General features: G+C 39.8%; 1 protein-coding gene and 2 long non-coding RNA genes across 6 annotated transcripts in view; 2 read left to right on the top strand and 1 right to left on the bottom strand.

Moving 5' to 3' along the window:
• SOX2 (SRY-box transcription factor 2) overlaps positions 1–18589 on the top strand; it is a 1239357-nt gene that overhangs the window by 711599 nt on the left and 509169 nt on the right. The window lies entirely within an intron of this gene.
• On the bottom strand, positions 7679–11344 carry LOC142295443 (uncharacterized). The gene is made up of 3 exons (XR_012751458.1): positions 10258–11344; positions 10009–10169; positions 7679–7758 (listed from the first exon to the last, which is right to left on the bottom strand). It is a non-coding gene; the product is annotated as an uncharacterized LOC142295443 (long non-coding RNA).
• On the top strand, positions 13841–17502 carry LOC142295442 (uncharacterized). Its single transcript, XR_012751457.1, has 3 exons — positions 13841–14927; positions 15016–15176; positions 17427–17502. It is a non-coding gene; the product is annotated as an uncharacterized LOC142295442 (long non-coding RNA).

Here is an 18589-nt window from a genome sequence, read left to right as displayed (position 1 = left end):
AATAGAAGCGGAGGGGCGGAGATGAGCGGGCGGAAGATCCCGCCCACCTCCTTCCTCATTGCCGGTGGACACAGGTAGGAGATGTTCGTCGTTCCTGCGGTGTCACATGTAGCAATGTGTGGTGCCGCAGGAACGACGAACAACATCGTACCTGCAGCAGCAACGATATTATGAAAAGGAGCGACGTGTCAACGATCAACGTTTTTTGTCGTTTTTGCAATCGTTATTCGTCGCTCCTAGCTGTCAGATGCTGCAATGTCGCTAACGACGCCGGATGTTCGGCAGAAACACCGTGACCCCGACGATATATATCGTTAGCGATGTCGCATCGTGTAAAGCACCTTTTAAGACTCATAAGACTCCCAAGTAAAAACATTCAAGATTCTTAATTTTCTAAAAAAGTAAGATTTTTTTTATTTTATTATCTAAGACTGTATAACATACAGTAACATTGACTGAAAAATGTCACAGTTTTAGGCGCAAAAGGTATTACCCAATAACATTGTGCGTCCATTCTATCTGTGCTGTTCTGCATTACATGACCATGTCATGTGTTTTTTATGTCCTTAATGAATTAATATTTGTATACATGCTCAGAGTCTATTCTAGTAGTTTACAACAGGTAAAATATATATTTGTACCGTGTTAGCTAGTAGAGATAAAAAAAAGTTTGTTTAAGCTGAATTGTGTTTGTTAGTGCGCATATATATATATATATATATATATATATATATATATATAAAAAATATATCTCAGAGCTGAGTATGTGTTTGCTGTCAATGCAGCGGGGTTGTGTGTAGAGAATGAAGATAATGTTCGTGCTGTAAAGTTATATGTATATAATACACATGCTGTAGAAAAACACTAATAGATTTACTACCTCCCCATTTGTTACGGATGTCTTTAGTGAACCCAAGGACGCCTATACTGGTCCTAAGGCTAAGGCCTCTATGCTCACACTACCATCCAGAGGTACCCTTAATGGTAGGGAGGTCCAGGCCTCCAACCTAGGCCCTATCTCCTGTCTTTGCCCCTGATGTTATGACCATCCCCCCCTCCACAACCCACCACCTGGGAGGAGTGGGCACGAACAGGAGACTACACCCCACCAACTAAAAAAATAGACAAACAGGGGTAACAAGTATAATAACTCGTACACACGGCAACCACACACAAAGGAACCACTAAAAGTGCAAGAGGGGAAAAAACATAAATGGGGGGGGAATAAGCAGTTTACTGGGTAACTTCCAAACCTGAACAAACACACCTGAAAATGCTGCAGCAAAAAGCACAACTGAGAGAGTTACAACAGCTCCTTACACCTCCTGGCTCAACTTCCAAATGACATGAAATAACCGGCACCCTCTGGTGGACGTTGAGGGTGTATATAGGACCTGGGCATGGTCGAACTGGAAACACCTGACCAGAAGACAGAAGCTGTTGGAAGGAAACCTGGCATTAACCCTCTCCTCCCCAAAGGAAAGTGAATCCATTTAATAATCTGAGTCCCACAAAACAAAGTGAGACTCAGACTCAGAACCAAGCACCAAAACCTGCAACTGAGAAAAGTCCATGACACCATTCCAGGCTGGTGAATTAAAATGAGTGCTCTTGATTCTTCCAGTTCTTTACCCCACCAGGCAAGTTCTATTTAGTAGGAAATATTTTTTTTCTATTTTTCTCTTTGTAAAAAAACCTGGTGTCATAGTAAGGTGTGTCCTATAGTCCTCAAAATATGGTATATAGAGCTTAGCTTTTGGATTAACCTCTTTCTACTCAAATGTTAAAGATATATTTTTAAATAAAGATTTTTTTTTAAATAATGATGGTTTAAAAATAATAAACAGAGGCATTGTCACCTTCCACTGCTCCTGCGGATACAGCGCAGGCAGCTCCAGAGGTCTGTACCAGCTTTGAAAGTCATGTGTACTCCATTTGGAAGTCACAGGACTTCTCGTCCAGTCTACTAAGCTCTGCAGCCTATCACAATCTGCAGATGCCCTGTGACTTCCAAACAGAGCCTCTGGATCTACAGGCTTGTTGTTAAATGAGTTTACTGCCAAATCGAACAACCCCTTTAAATCATTGAGATCATATTATGACCTCAGTCTTTTGAATTTCAAAGGTGACTTGTAAAATCTAATAATATGGTATCGTACAAATGAATGTATATTTTCCTACAGATCTAAAAACCTGTTATTTTATATAGTCAGGAAACCCTTTTACTTTCAGTGGCTAGGTGAAGTAGTGAAACATATAGGAATGAGATAGTCAAGAAAGTAAATTTATTTTATTGTCCAATATTATTTTTTTCTTTTTTCTATTTTATGGCATGATACTTTTTTTTAAAGCATAGTTACCAAGAGGAACAGCCATGTAGACCATCTAGCCCAGCAACCAATGGGTTACTGTAATCCAATAACAAGATAACGGAGCAGCTGTTTATGCTGTGACAAGATCCCTGAAAGAGTAATGACGTAAAATCACATGATAACACGATCTTGTATTCTAAATTACAGTGAGAAACAAATGGATGGACTGAATTATTCATGACAAACAATTAGTAGTGAAAAAGCAATGTCTTCTAGTTATTTAGGTCCTGACATATATTTTGTGTAGGGAGATCATCTAACCTATTATATCATAGTTACCAAAGTGCATGTGGTCATTTAGACAGAATTAATTAATAAATTGGTTACTCCCCTACCATAGTAATCAGGCAGGATTTTCCCCGAATGTCGTGTTTCTTTGTTGTATGTACAGGGCTTTTCTCCCCTTCTCATAACAATCCTAAAAGCTTTTTAAAATGTAGATTTTCACGCATTGTTAATTACATGGAGACAAAATCAACTGCAACCACAACTTTTTTGACTATAACATGGGAGGACAGCGAAGGGTCCCTGTGCAGACTGTGTACCTGGCCCCCTACTCCATCATGCGTATGCACACATATTTACATGCATGCTCACATTAGACACAAATACACACACATACCGAAATACAATACAAATGTGTTAATACATTACACATGCACCAATAAATAGTATACATATGTACACAAGCATAAAAAAAATGCACATGCACATAAATCATGCAGATACACATGGAATCTTTGGTGATGCACTTGTTCACATGGCCAGAAGATTATTTTTGCTTTCTCATTCCACATTCCTAGCAATATCAGTCATAATATCATGAGATCTTAGTTTTTTTGCAAATTGAGCTAAAGTTCTTTAGGCATAAATTTACATACACATGTATGTTTTCTATTCATGGTAACCTTTTGACTTTCCATTTTTTTGTTTTTGTTTTTTTTGCTCCCCTTCTTCCGAGAGCCGTAACTTTTTTATTTTTCCATCAATCTTGCCATTTAAGGGTTTGTTTACTACGGGACGAGTTCTACTTTTAAATAAAACCATAAGTTTTACTATATATTGTACTGAAAAATAGCAAAAGGATTCTAAGTTCTGAAAAACTGCAAAAAAAGTGCAATTGCACGATTGTTTTGGAGGTATTTTATTCACTGTGTTCGCTATATGGTAAATCTGATGTGTCAGTGAGATGTCTCAGGTTGTTGCGAGTTTGTAGATACCAAACATGTATAGGTTTACTTTCATCTAAGGAGTTAGAAAAAATTCAGAAGTTTGTCCAAAAAAGGTGGTGCACTTTTTGCGCCATTTTCTGTGACCCGTAGTGTTTTTATTTTTTGAGATATGGGCCTCAGTGATGGTTTATTTTTTTCATCACAAGCTGACGTTTTTAATGGTACCATTTTTGCGCAGAAGCTACATTTTGATCGCCTGTTAACATAATTTTTTTTTTGTTTGGAATTTTTTTGCTGCTATGCCATTTACCGATCAGATTAATTGATTTTATATCTTGATAGAATGGGCATTTCTGAATGCGGTGATACCAAATATGTATATTTTTTACATTTTTTAACCCTTTAAATTTTCAATGGGACGAATGGGGGGTGATTTGAACTTTTAGGTTTTTTATTTTTTTTTTAAACTTATTTTTACTTTATTTTATCTTACTAGTTCCCTTAGGGCGCTATATGGATCAGCAGTCTGATCGCTCATTCATTTCTGTTGATCAGAGCTGCACACCTCTGATCAGGAGAAATGCTGCATTCTTATTACAGCCGCTGCTCTGCCGGCTGTAACAGGAGTTATGCCATGATAATGACAGGAGTCATCATTTGACCCATCACTACCATGGCAACCATTGGCTCCCCCTGGTCACGTCACGGGGCCTCCGATCACGGCGGGGAAAGGCGATATCCCCACCATGGCTATTTAAATCACTATGTCACATTTTGACAGCGCAATCTAAGGGTTTCACAGGCGCGGTTGGATCATGGATCCACCTGCGCCTGCGAGGCACAGATTTCTGCTGTTCAAATCAGCAGACATCTGCGGGGATCACCACTGGCATACAGCAGCAGCCAGCAGTGATTGCCCCTTCATGATTTAGAATGAACCGTTACGTCCTAGGTCACGAGGGGTTAAAGGAATTTGTCAGTAGAATTAACCCTTCTAAGCCATCTATATAGGTATGTAGGTCATAGGAAGCTGAATAAAATGATACATTTATACAGTCAGGGCCAGAAATATTTGGACAGTAACACAAGTTTTGGTATTTTAGCTGTTTACAAAAACATGTTCAGAAATACAATTATATATATAATATGGGCTGAAAGTGCACACTCCCAGCTGCAATATGAGAGTTTTCACATCCAAATCGGAGAAAGGGTTTAGGAATCATAGTTCTGTAATGCATAGCCTCCTCTTTTTCAAGGGACCAAAAGTAATTGGACAAGGGACTCTAAGGGCTGCAATTAACTCTGAAGGCGTCTCCCTCGTTAACCTGTAATCAATGAAGTAGTTAAAAGGTCTGGGGTTGATTACAGGTGTGTGGTTTTGCATTTGGAAGCTGTTGCTGTGACCAGACAACATGCGGTCTAAGGAACTCTCAATTGAGGTGAAGCAGAACATCCTGAGGCTGAAAAAAAAGAAAAAATCCATCAGAGAGATAGCAGACATGCTTGGAGTAGCAAAATCAACAGTCGGGTACATTCTGAGAAAAAAGGAATTGACTGGTGAGCTTGGGAACTCAAAAAGGCCTGGGCGTCCACGGATGACAACAGTGGTGGATGATCGCCGCATACTTTCTTTGGTGAAGAAGAACCTGTTCACAACATCAACTGAAGTCCAGAACACTCTCAGTGAAGTAGGTGTATCTGTCTCTAAGTCAACAGTAAAGAGAAGACTCCATGAAAGTAAATACAAAGGGTTCACATCTAGATGCAAACCATTCATCAATTCCAAAAATAGACAGGCCAGAGTTAAATTTGCTGAAAAACACCTCATGAAGCCAGCTCAGTTCTGGAAAAGTATTCTATGGACAGATGAGACAAAGATCAACCTGTACCAGAATGATGGGAAGAAAAAAGTTTGGAGAAGAAAGGGAACGGCACATGATCCAAGGCACACCACATCCTCTGTAAAACATGGTGGAGGCAACGTGATGGCATGGGCATGCATGGCTTTCAATGGCACTGGGTCACTTGTGTTTATTGATGACATAACAGCAGACAAGAGTAGCCGGATGAATTCTGAAGTGTACAGGGATATACTTTCAGCCCAGATTCAGCCAAATGCCGCAAAGTTGATCGGATGGCGCTTCATAGTACAGATGGACAATGACCCCAAGCATACAGCCAAAGCTACCCAGGAGTTCATGAGTGCAAAAAAGTGGAACATTCTGCAATGGCCAAGTCAATCACCAGATCTTAACCCAATTGAGCATGCATTTCACTTGCTCAAATCCAGACTTAAGACGGAAAGACCCACAAACAAGCAAGACCTGAAGGTTCCGGCTGTAAAGGCCTGGCAAAGCATTAAGAAGGAGGAAACCCAGCGTTTGGTGATGTCCATGGGTTCCAGACTTAAGGCAGTGATTGCCTCCAAAGGATTCGCAACAAAATATTGAAAATAAAAATATTTTGTTTGGGTTTGGTTTATTTGTCCAATTACTTTTGACCTCCTAAAATGTGGAGTGTTTGTAAAGAAATGTGTACAATTCCTACAATTTCTATCAGATATTTTTGTTCAAACCTTCAAATTAAACGTTACAATCTGCACTTGAATTCTGTTAACAACCTCATGTCCTATTAGTTACCTACTAGCACTCCAAGATACATGATTTATACACATTTATTGGACATCCCTAGATGACCAAATTAAGGAGTAACGCCATTTTTCAATAAAATCAATCTTTATTTAAACATATTTTTTTAAAATATTTTAGCAAAAAAGGTACCGTATAAAAGAGAGGCACGGACAGGCACATAATTAGATCCCTATATTAGTAACTGGGATATTTACACCCAGGCAGGTAAATGTATATCTGATTACAGCCAAAAACCAAATATTAAATGAATCTAGTGATTATACCAATTATTAATACCAGTATACCATATTCATTGCTGCACAAGTCTCCACATATATAATTTAAGACAAGTATCATATGCCATATGGACCAAGAGCAGACTCTGCGGTTCCACCTGCGTTTTTTCATCTGCAGTGCATAGATTTTTTCATGCAGGGTTCCTCCATGAATAATCTGTACTCATAAGAATAAATAAATAAAAGAGTATGGAGGTTCCCTAAGCACGAATCAATTCCATTGAATGCAGTATAAATTAATGAACGCACAAGGTGGTGTCAGCAGAGCCTGCTCAGGCTCACAGATTACATAGAATTCATGACACTTAGAAACATACAATGTGCAGCAACAAACCATCTATGATAACGACCGCACAAACCATGCAAGTCCAAAAATCAACTAGAGATTAGTGTAATTAGGCTGACAAAATACATGATAATATCATAATATTACATCACCTGACTGGGAAGTATCCTGCCGTGACCCTCGCACTCCGACACGTGTTTCACAAACAGCTTTCTCAAGGAGCGTGTCAGAGGTGAGGGGCGAGCAGATTATAAACATCAGATAACCAATAAGAGGTGCCAAAACCTGATTGCATTCAAACGTCACACCAGGAAACAGACTAATCCCATTAGCGGCGCATGACTGCAGTTGCTACGGACGCTTGAAAAGAGACCTCCCACGGATCGCGATCACGTGACCGTGACGTCATGACCCACACGGTGGTGAGTCATGGCAACCACAGCACGCTATCTGACGCGATGTGTGACGGTCAGTCGGCAGCAGTAGGAGTCATGCGCACTGGGTAATCTGTGATACTTAGAAAATAATACACACAACAGGACAGGAAGATTTCGATCATTCAAAAAACTTATTGTCAGAAAAACTATGCAATCGACTGCAAAAAGGCACATCATTAAATAGAAGGGAACCATATTATTATGCAAAGATATATAATTTTACAAAAAACACCCCATTATAACATACAATCAATATGATAGAGACCTATACAGTCAAGGGCACGTCTTTACATAGGAGGAGATCATATTATTATACAGTCATAAATGGATTTACAAATTCTAGAGAAAACACCCCATTATAACATACAGTCAATACAAAATAATTAAAGAGAACACTACTCCATAACACTTGTTCATATAATATATAATGATCCTGTCGGACGACTTGAAAGAGTAGCTCCTTCCCCTAGACACCAACGGTCATCACACGAAACCTTCCCAGGACATGTAGAAACAGCACACTCCATTGGTGAAATTAACCCGAATATATGGTGACCTAAATGAACTAAAAAAATAAACGATTAAAATAATAAAAAACAAAACCCACCAAACACATCTAACTAAAACCCAGGCATCCATACGCGAAGGATACAGGAGACACAAGAAACTACAAAATATCATGAGAACAAACACCTCAGAAAACCTCCCTCTTTTTTGGATACAACCAGGTTGATTACAGGAAGGCTGAAAATCCCATATTTTCGTTCAGCCCATTAGGAGTCAAGGTTCCCAGCCTATAAATCCACTTACTTTCAACCTGGGCAAGAAGCTTACCAAGATCCCCCCCTCTGGTACCGAGAGACACTAAATCAATACCTTTCGCTTTCAACAAGGAGGAATTACATCCATGATACTTTTTATAATGTCTTGGAATGGTTTTTAACAAATTTTCATCGGTGATGCTTTTAGCTTTCTCAATGTCCAGACAGTGCTCACGAATTCTAATTTTCAACTCCCTCGTGGTAAGTCCAATATATACCCTTTTGCATGGGCATTCAATCCTGTAAATCACACCTTTTGAGGAACACGTGATCCGATGTCTAATATCGAACTCACGTGATCCATCAAAATTGTGAAACTTCTTGGACTTAACAAGATTGGCACACGCCTTGCAAAGGCCACATGGGAAAAAACCAACTGGCAATGGTTGGCTGGACATGCTTGTTTGAAATGGTTCATAGTTACTATGAACAAGCATGTCCCTCAAGTTTTTACCACGTTTAGCCACAATAGATGGTCGTGATGGGAGAATTCTTTTTAGAACCGGATCCGTCAGTAAAATATTCCAATGTTTCTGGACTACTGTCCTCATTTTATCCCACTTATTATTGTAAGTGGTAATAAGACGCACTGTCTGGTCATTATTTGTTGTTTTCACCGTGTTGGAAAAAAGGAGAGAGTTTCTGGACGACCCCACTGCTCTCCTAAAACCATGCCTTATTGTCCTCCGACTATAACCTCTTGATTCAAATCTATGGGCCAGCTCCTCAGAGTGAGTCATAAAACTTGAATCATCGGAGCAAATTCTCCTAACCCTGAGGAACTGGCCGACAGGAATCCCCTTGATGGTATTTTTAGGGTGTGCAGATGATGCCAGTAGTAAGGAATTAGTGGCGGTTGGTTTACGGAAGACCTGAGTGGACAACAAACCGTCCGATGATGCCACAATTTTCAAATCCAAAAAATTGATTTCACGGCCATACTCAAATGTGAGTTTGATATTTAGATTGTTTTGATTCAAACTCTGCATGAATTCCTGTAAACCAACCACATCACCCTCCCAAATAAACCACACATCATCTATATACCTGATCCAATTCAAAACCTGATGAGTACATAGATTGTTGTCACTCACAAAAATCTGCCGCTCCCACGCCCCCAAAAAAAGGTTGGCGTAGGATGGTGCACAGCAGGCACCCATGGCAGTACCCTGGGTTTGTAGATACACCTTTCCATTGAATATGAAGATGTTATGTGTCAGTATATACTCAAGTAAGACTAAAATCAAGTCCGCCGTGGGACGTGCAATATTACTAGACTCAAGGTACCAAGAGACAGCCCTCAGACCATCCGGATGCCTAATGGAGGTATATAGAGATTCAATGTCAGCAGACACCATCATCATATTATCCTCCAGGTGAATCCCATCCAGACGTCTGAGCGCTGCCGTGGTATCCTGAATGTAAGATGGTAACTCACATACCAACGGCTTCAAATAATAGTCAATTACTTGACACACCAATTCAATGAGGCTACCATTCCCAGATATTATGGGTCTGCCAGGGGGATTAATTGGATCCTTGTGAATTTTTGGAATCAGGTACAAAGCCGGGAGACGTGGATGAAGTTTCTTAACAGTATCAAGGAATTTTTTGGGAATAATTCCCTTGTCATATGCTTGTTCCAAGATCACAACTAAGGAGCTATGAAAAGTAGAGGTGGGATTATATGGTAATTTCCGGTAACATTTAGTATCTCCCAACAATTTGTTAGCCTGCTCTTCATACTTGTCACACGGCCAAATAACAAGGTTGCCGCCTTTATCAGCTGGCTTGATAATGACATCCCGCCAGGATTGTAACTCTTTCAAACCAGCCCACTCATCTTTAGTAAGATTCCGGGCTGGTGAAGGTGAGGCGGCCAACTCTTCAATTTCTTGAGAGACCATTTTCGTAAACACCTCTAAGGCCGGACAAATACTCAAGCTTGGGAATTTTTTAGATTTATTCATAAGCTGTAACGGGAAATTACCAACCTCATTCTCTGAGCTCTCCTCCTCCAAAGATTGTAAAATTGAAAGTGCCTCTTGCTCCTCCCTAGTGGTGAAGATATCAGAAGCTTGAGTCTTATGATGCAATTTTTTAAGCAGGATTTTTCTTGAAAAAAGGTGAATATCTTTCACCGCTGTGAACGCGTCTAGGGGATTAGAAGGGGAAAAAGTTAATCCCTTTTCTAATAAAGAAATTTGTACATCTGAGAGCATGTGTTGAGAAAGATTAATTACCTGCGGCCCATCCTTACGTTTGTCCCTCGGATTGAAGATATCATATCCTTTACGTTTCCCTCTGTATCCATTATATGAGGGATCTCTGGGACCTTCTGAGCCGCTTGTAGACACATTGCTCTCAGATGCAGAATTCAACGATTGATTAGAGGCAAATCTGGAAGTAGCCATCTTGGATTCCTTCTTTATCTGCCATTTATAAATTTTTTTACTCTCAAAATCTTGGATATCGCGCTGATATTTTTTCAATTTATCAGTGCTGATCTCCTTCTCCCACCGTTCAAAATCCTTATCCAGGCTCGCAAAAAGTTCTTGTAGGTCATCCTTAGATAGATCTTTTTGAAGGCCCTCCTCAAGTTCCTTTATCTCCTCCTCTAATTTAAGCAAGGTAATTTTATTCTTTTCGTTTATAATTTTCATAAATTCAAACGAACATTTTGCAGCAGCCTTCTGCCATCTTAGGATCAAATCTTCCTGCTCCAGATCAAAGCTAGGATATAAATGAATCCTAAGACCCCGGGGGATGATTTCTTGCTCACAATATCGCTCAAGGGAGTTACTTGTCCACCAAATTTTTGTTTTTTTATGTAAAACATTCCTGTATCTCTTGATACTATCTTTGCATGATGACTGGGGTAAAATCACACCGGTACCCTTGCTAAATATAGTAGAGGCTTTGGACAGCCAGCTGGTTTCCCTGGCTTTGAAATCCATTGTGGAATGGGACCAACTGTTCAAAAAACAGCAAAAATATACAATTAACAACCTCATGTCCTATTAGTTACCTACTAGCACTCCAAGATACATGATTTATACACATTTATTGGACATCCCTAGATGACCAAATTAAGGAGTAACGCCATTTTTCAATAAAATCAATCTTTATTTAAACATATTTTTTTAAAATATTTTAGCAAAAAAGGTACCGTATAAAAGAGAGGCACGGACAGGCACATAATTAGATCCCTATATTAGTAACTGGGATATTTACACCCAGGCAGGTAAATGTATATCTGATTACAGCCAAAAACCAAATATTAAATGAATCTAGTGATTATACCAATTATTAATACCAGTATACCATATTCATTGCTGCACAAGTCTCCACATATATAATTTAAGACAAGTATCATATGCCATATGGACCAAGAGCAGACTCTGCGGTTCCACCTGCGTTTTTTCATCTGCAGTGCATAGATTTTTTCATGCAGGGTTCCTCCATGAATAATCTGTACTCATAAGAATAAATAAATAAAAGAGTATGGAGGTTCCCTAAGCACGAATCAATTCCATTGAATGCAGTATAAATTAATGAACGCACAAGGTGGTGTCAGCAGAGCCTGCTCAGGCTCACAGATTACATAGAATTCATGACACTTAGAAACATACAATGTGCAGCAACAAACCATCTATGATAACGACCGCACAAACCATGCAAGTCCAAAAATCAACTAGAGATTAGTGTAATTAGGCTGACAAAATACATGATAATATCATAATATTACATCACCTGACTGGGAAGTATCCTGCCGTGACCCTCGCACTCCGACACGTGTTTCACAAACAGCTTTCTCAAGGAGCGTGTCAGAGGTGAGGGGCGAGCAGATTATAAACATCAGATAACCAATAAGAGGTGCCAAAACCTGATTGCATTCAAACGTCACACCAGGAAACAGACTAATCCCATTAGCGGCGCATGACTGCAGTTGCTACGGACGCTTGAAAAGAGACCTCCCACGGATCGCGATCACGTGACCGTGACGTCATGACCCACACGGTGGTGAGTCATGGCAACCACAGCACGCTATCTGACGCGATGTGTGACGGTCAGTCGGCAGCAGTAGGAGTCATGCGCACTGGGTAATCTGTGATACTTAGAAAATAATACACACAACAGGACAGGAAGATTTCGATCATTCAAAAAACTTATTGTCAGAAAAACTATGCAATCGACTGCAAAAAGGCACATCATTAAATAGAAGGGAACCATATTATTATGCAAAGATATATAATTTTACAAAAAACACCCCATTATAACATACAATCAATATGATAGAGACCTATACAGTCAAGGGCACGTCTTTACATAGGAGGAGATCATATTATTATACAGTCATAAATGGATTTACAAATTCTAGAGAAAACACCCCATTATAACATACAGTCAATACAAAATAATTAAAGAGAACACTACTCCATAACACTTGTTCATATAATATATAATGATCCTGTCGGACGACTTGAAAGAGTAGCTCCTTCCCCTAGACACCAACGGTCATCACACGAAACCTTCCCAGGACATGTAGAAACAGCACACTCCATTGGTGATATTCGGGTTAATTTCACCAATGGAGTGTGCTGTTTCTACATGTCCTGGGAAGGTTTCGTGTGATGACCGTTGGTGTCTAGGGGAAGGAGCTACTCTTTCAAGTCGTCCGACAGGATCATTATATATTATATGAACAAGTGTTATGGAGTAGTGTTCTCTTTAATTATTTTGTATTGACTGTATGTTATAATGGGGTGTTTTCTCTAGAATTTGTAAATCCATTTATGACTGTATAATAATATGATCTCCTCCTATGTAAAGACGTGCCCTTGACTGTATAGGTCTCTATCATATTGATTGTATGTTATAATGGGGTGTTTTTTGTAAAATTATATATCTTTGCATAATAATATGGTTCCCTTCTATTTAATGATGTGCCTTTTTGCAGTCGATTGCATAGTTTTTCTGACAATAAGTTTTTTGAATGATCGAAATCTTCCTGTCCTGTTGTGTGTATTATTTTCTAAGTATCACAGATTACCCAGTGCGCATGACTCCTACTGCTGCCGACTGACCGTCACACATCGCGTCAGATAGCGTGCTGTGGTTGCCATGACTCACCACCGTGTGGGTCATGACGTCACGGTCACGTGATCGCGATCCGTGGGAGGTCTCTTTTCAAGCGTCCGTAGCAACTGCAGTCATGCGCCGCTAATGGGATTAGTCTGTTTCCTGGTGTGACGTTTGAATGCAATCAGGTTTTGGCACCTCTTATTGGTTATCTGATGTTTATAATCTGCTCGCCCCTCACCTCTGACACGCTCCTTGAGAAAGCTGTTTGTGAAACACGTGTCGGAGTGCGAGGGTCACGGCAGGATACTTCCCAGTCAGGTGATGTAATATTATGATATTATCATGTATTTTGTCAGCCTAATTACACTAATCTCTAGTTGATTTTTGGACTTGCATGGTTTGTGCGGTCGTTATCATAGATGGTTTGTTGCTGCACATTGTATGTTTCTAAGTGTCATGAATTCTATGTAATCTGTGAGCCTGAGCAGGCTCTGCTGACACCACCTTGTGCGTTCATTAATTTATACTGCATTCAATGGAATTGATTCGTGCTTAGGGAACCTCCATACTCTTTTATTTATTTATTCTTATGAGTACAGATTATTCATGGAGGAACCCTGCATGAAAAAATCTATGCACTGCAGATGAAAAAACGCAGGTGGAACCGCAGAGTCTGCTCTTGGTCCATATGGCATATGATACTTGTCTTAAATTATATATGTGGAGACTTGTGCAGCAATGAATATGGTATACTGGTATTAATAATTGGTATAATCACTAGATTCATTTAATATTTGGTTTTTGGCTGTAATCAGATATACATTTACCTGCCTGGGTGTAAATATCCCAGTTACTAATATAGGGATCTAATTATGTGCCTGTCCGTGCCTCTCTTTTATACGGTACCTTTTTTGCTAAAATATTTTAAAAAAATATGTTTAAATAAAGATTGATTTTATTGAAAAATGGCGTTACTCCTTAATTTGGTCATCTAGGGATGTCCAATAAATGTGTATAAATCATGTATCTTGGAGTGCTAGTAGGTAACTAATAGGACATGAGGTTGTTAATTGTATATTTTTGCTGTTTTTTGAACAGTTGGTCCCATTCCACAATGGATTTCAAAGCCAGGGAAACCAGCTGGCTGTCCAAAGCCTCTACTATATTTAGCAAGGGTACCGGTGTGATTTTACCCCAGTCATCATGCAAAGATAGTATCAAGAGATACAGGAATGTTTTACATAAAAAAACAAAAATTTGGTGGACAAGTAACTCCCTTGAGCGATATTGTGAGCAAGAAATCATCCCCCGGGGTCTTAGGATTCATTTATATCCTAGCTTTGATCTGGAGCAGGAAGATTTGATCCTAAGATGGCAGAAGGCTGCTGCAAAATGTTCGTTTGAATTTATGAAAATTATAAACGAAAAGAATAAAATTACCTTGCTTAAATTAGAGGAGGAGATAAAGGAACTTGAGGAGGGCCTTCAAAAAGATCTATCTAAGGATGACCTACAAGAACTTTTTGCGAGCCTGGATAAGGATTTTGAACGGTGGGAGAAGGAGATCAGCACTGATAAATTGAAAAAATATCAGCGCGATATCCAAGATTTTGAGAGTAAAAAAATTTATAAATGGCAGATAAAGAAGGAATCCAAGATGGCTACTTCCAGATTTGCCTCTAATCAATCGTTGAATTCTGCATCTGAGAGCAATGTGTCTACAAGCGGCTCAGAAGGTCCCAGAGATCCCTCATATAATGGATACAGAGGGAAACGTAAAGGATATGATATCTTCAATCCGAGGGACAAACGTAAGGATGGGCCGCAGGTAATTAATCTTTCTCAACACATGCTCTCAGATGTACAAATTTCTTTATTAGAAAAGGGATTAACTTTTTCCCCTTCTAATCCCCTAGACGCGTTCACAGCGGTGAAAGATATTCACCTTTTTTCAAGAAAAATCCTGCTTAAAAAATTGCATCATAAGACTCAAGCTTCTGATATCTTCACCACTAGGGAGGAGCAAGAGGCACTTTCAATTTTACAATCTTTGGAGGAGGAGAGCTCAGAGAATGAGGTTGGTAATTTCCCGTTACAGCTTATGAATAAATCTAAAAAATTCCCAAGCTTGAGTATTTGTCCGGCCTTAGAGGTGTTTACGAAAATGGTCTCTCAAGAAATTGAAGAGTTGGCCGCCTCACCTTCACCAGCCCGGAATCTTACTAAAGATGAGTGGGCTGGTTTGAAAGAGTTACAATCCTGGCGGGATGTCATTATCAAGCCAGCTGATAAAGGCGGCAACCTTGTTATTTGGCCGTGTGACAAGTATGAAGAGCAGGCTAACAAATTGTTGGGAGATACTAAATGTTACCGGAAATTACCATATAATCCCACCTCTACTTTTCATAGCTCCTTAGTTGTGATCTTGGAACAAGCATATGACAAGGGAATTATTCCCAAAAAATTCCTTGATACTGTTAAGAAACTTCATCCACGTCTCCCGGCTTTGTACCTGATTCCAAAAATTCACAAGGATCCAATTAATCCCCCTGGCAGACCCATAATATCTGGGAATGGTAGCCTCATTGAATTGGTGTGTCAAGTAATTGACTATTATTTGAAGCCGTTGGTATGTGAGTTACCATCTTACATTCAGGATACCACGGCAGCGCTCAGACGTCTGGATGGGATTCACCTGGAGGATAATATGATGATGGTGTCTGCTGACATTGAATCTCTATATACCTCCATTAGGCATCCGGATGGTCTGAGGGCTGTCTCTTGGTACCTTGAGTCTAGTAATATTGCACGTCCCACGGCGGACTTGATTTTAGTCTTACTTGAGTATATACTGACACATAACATCTTCATATTCAATGGAAAGGTGTATCTACAAACCCAGGGTACTGCCATGGGTGCCTGCTGTGCACCATCCTACGCCAACCTTTTTTTGGGGGCGTGGGAGCGGCAGATTTTTGTGAGTGACAACAATCTATGTACTCATCAGGTTTTGAATTGGATCAGGTATATAGATGATGTGTGGTTTATTTGGGAGGGTGATGTGGTTGGTTTACAGGAATTCATGCAGAGTTTGAATCAAAACAATCTAAATATCAAACTCACATTTGAGTATGGCCGTGAAATCAATTTTTTGGATTTGAAAATTGTGGCATCATCGGACGGTTTGTTGTCCACTCAGGTCTTCCGTAAACCAACCGCCACTAATTCCTTACTACTGGCATCATCTGCACACCCTAAAAATACCATCAAGGGGATTCCTGTCGGCCAGTTCCTCAGGGTTAGGAGAATTTGCTCCGATGATTCAAGTTTTATGACTCACTCTGAGGAGCTGGCCCATAGATTTGAATCAAGAGGTTATAGTCGGAGGACAATAAGGCATGGTTTTAGGAGAGCAGTGGGGTCGTCCAGAAACTCTCTCCTTTTTTCCAACACGGTGAAAACAACAAATAATGACCAGACAGTGCGTCTTATTACCACTTACAATAATAAGTGGGATAAAATGAGGACAGTAGTCCAGAAACATTGGAATATTTTACTGACGGATCCGGTTCTAAAAAGAATTCTCCCATCACGACCATCTATTGTGGCTAAACGTGGTAAAAACTTGAGGGACATGCTTGTTCATAGTAACTATGAACCATTTCAAACAAGCATGTCCAGCCAACCATTGCCAGTTGGTTTTTTCCCATGTGGCCTTTGCAAGGCGTGTGCCAATCTTGTTAAGTCCAAGAAGTTTCACAATTTTGATGGATCACGTGAGTTCGATATTAGACATCGGATCACGTGTTCCTCAAAAGGTGTGATTTACAGGATTGAATGCCCATGCAAAAGGGTATATATTGGACTTACCACGAGGGAGTTGAAAATTAGAATTCGTGAGCACTGTCTGGACATTGAGAAAGCTAAAAGCATCACCGATGAAAATTTGTTAAAAACCATTCCAAGACATTATAAAAAGTATCATGGATGTAATTCCTCCTTGTTGAAAGCGAAAGGTATTGATTTAGTGTCTCTCGGTACCAGAGGGGGGGATCTTGGTAAGCTTCTTGCCCAGGTTGAAAGTAAGTGGATTTATAGGCTGGGAACCTTGACTCCTAATGGGCTGAACGAAAATATGGGATTTTCAGCCTTCCTGTAATCAACCTGGTTGTATCCAAAAAAGAGGGAGGTTTTCTGAGGTGTTTGTTCTCATGATATTTTGTAGTTTCTTGTGTCTCTTGTATCCTTCGCGTATGGATGCCTGGGTTTTAGTTAGATGTGTTTGGTGGGTTTTGTTTTTTATTATTTTAATCGTTTATTTTTTTAGTTCATTTAGGTCACCATATATTCGGGTTAATTTCACCAATGGAGTGTGCTGTTTCTACATGTCCTGGGAAGGTTTCGTGTGATGACCGTTGGTGTCTAGGGGAAGGAGCTACTCTTTCAAGTCGTCCGACAGGATCATTATATATTATATGAACAAGTGTTATGGAGTAGTGTTCTCTTTAATTATTTTGTATTGACTGTATGTTATAATGGGGTGTTTTCTCTAGAATTTGTAAATCCATTTATGACTGTATAATAATATGATCTCCTCCTATGTAAAGACGTGCCCTTGACTGTATAGGTCTCTATCATATTGATTGTATGTTATAATGGGGTGTTTTTTGTAAAATTATATATCTTTGCATAATAATATGGTTCCCTTCTATTTAATGATGTGCCTTTTTGCAGTCGATTGCATAGTTTTTCTGACAATAAGTTTTTTGAATGATCGAAATCTTCCTGTCCTGTTGTGTGTATTATTTTCTAAGTATCACAGATTACCCAGTGCGCATGACTCCTACTGCTGCCGACTGACCGTCACACATCGCGTCAGATAGCGTGCTGTGGTTGCCATGACTCACCACCGTGTGGGTCATGACGTCACGGTCACGTGATCGCGATCCGTGGGAGGTCTCTTTTCAAGCGTCCGTAGCAACTGCAGTCATGCGCCGCTAATGGGATTAGTCTGTTTCCTGGTGTGACGTTTGAATGCAATCAGGTTTTGGCACCTCTTATTGGTTATCTGATGTTTATAATCTGCTCGCCCCTCACCTCTGACACGCTCCTTGAGAAAGCTGTTTGTGAAACACGTGTCGGAGTGCGAGGGTCACGGCAGGATACTTCCCAGTCAGGTGATGTAATATTATGATATTATCATGTATTTTGTCAGCCTAATTACACTAATCTCTAGTTGATTTTTGGACTTGCATGGTTTGTGCGGTCGTTATCATAGATGGTTTGTTGCTGCACATTGTATGTTTCTAAGTGTCATGAATTCTATGTAATCTGTGAGCCTGAGCAGGCTCTGCTGACACCACCTTGTGCGTTCATTAATTTATACTGCATTCAATGGAATTGATTCGTGCTTAGGGAACCTCCATACTCTTTTATTTATTTATTCTTATGAGTACAGATTATTCATGGAGGAACCCTGCATGAAAAAAT

Source organism: Anomaloglossus baeobatrachus, chromosome 3 (assembly GCF_048569485.1).
Source record: "Anomaloglossus baeobatrachus isolate aAnoBae1 chromosome 3, aAnoBae1.hap1, whole genome shotgun sequence".
NCBI lineage: Eukaryota > Metazoa > Chordata > Amphibia > Anura > Aromobatidae > Anomaloglossus > Anomaloglossus baeobatrachus.
Note: the sequence above shows the minus strand (reverse complement) of the source record. Positions and strands in the feature narration are given on the sequence as shown.